The following is a 364-nucleotide window of genomic DNA, read 5'->3' on the forward strand; positions in this document are numbered from 1 at the left end:
TTGGATTTCTTAACCTAACCTAACAAAAGGCAGAGGAGTTACACTACATTTATAATTGGGTGTATTTTATTTAAAAATATACATATCAGCACACAACAGAAGCGCTGTCTACACACAACATAAACGTGATATATAAATTTGGAATTATCCACTACCAGTTTGTTACATTATGTACATATACTGGTTCGTAAAATACAAACTTGATTTATAAAAGACTTCTGTTACGGAACTGGTCACATCTATCTGTACATCTATCTCGGCCCCAGGGTGAAGTCCTCTGTTAACTTCCATTACGCAGCTATGAGGAGGGAAGTCACCCATGAAGAAAGAACCTTGTGAAGAGTCTAAGAGAAATAAAACCAAC

This window comes from Penaeus monodon, chromosome 24, assembly GCF_015228065.2.
Source record: "Penaeus monodon isolate SGIC_2016 chromosome 24, NSTDA_Pmon_1, whole genome shotgun sequence".
Taxonomy (NCBI): Eukaryota; Metazoa; Arthropoda; class Malacostraca; order Decapoda; family Penaeidae; genus Penaeus; species Penaeus monodon.